Source organism: Malurus melanocephalus, unplaced genomic scaffold, assembly GCF_030028575.1.
Source record: "Malurus melanocephalus ecotype Western Australia unplaced genomic scaffold, MMel_1.1 scaffold_40, whole genome shotgun sequence".
Lineage (NCBI taxonomy): Eukaryota > Metazoa > Chordata > Aves > Passeriformes > Maluridae > Malurus > Malurus melanocephalus.
Genome location: NW_026623272.1, coordinates 1222219 through 1222677, shown reverse-complemented (window position 1 = coordinate 1222677; position 459 = coordinate 1222219).

The window sequence follows — 459 nt, the reverse complement described above, 5'->3', positions numbered from 1 at the left end:
ACATTCCTTAGCTTACGCCATCCTACCTAATTACTCGAGYCATTAATTGGTGCCAAGAGCACCACCTCTTTACATGCGGTTTAGAAAGTAACACTCCGCGCGCCGCAAGGGATTCTGCTCCATTGCTGTCACATGGGGCTGTCTACGCTTTGCAGGAAGGTCCACACACCGGGACCGGGACGGTGACCGTGACGGGAGCGCTCCGGGCCCGGGACCGAACGGGGCGGGCGCTGCTGAGCGCTGGCGGGGCCGACACGTGGCACCGCGCCCCGCGCACGGCCCCGCCCCCCGCGCGCCGCTGGCCGCCCCCGATTGGGCGCCCGCAGCCGACTACAACTCCCGGCATGCCCCGCGGGCGGGGGGCGGGGTGAGGGCGCCTCTCCCTCGGTCCCTCCGCGGCGCGGGCGGCGGTCACGGGGCGCTGTCGGTGCCGCGACGTCACGGCGGGAGGGACGGACG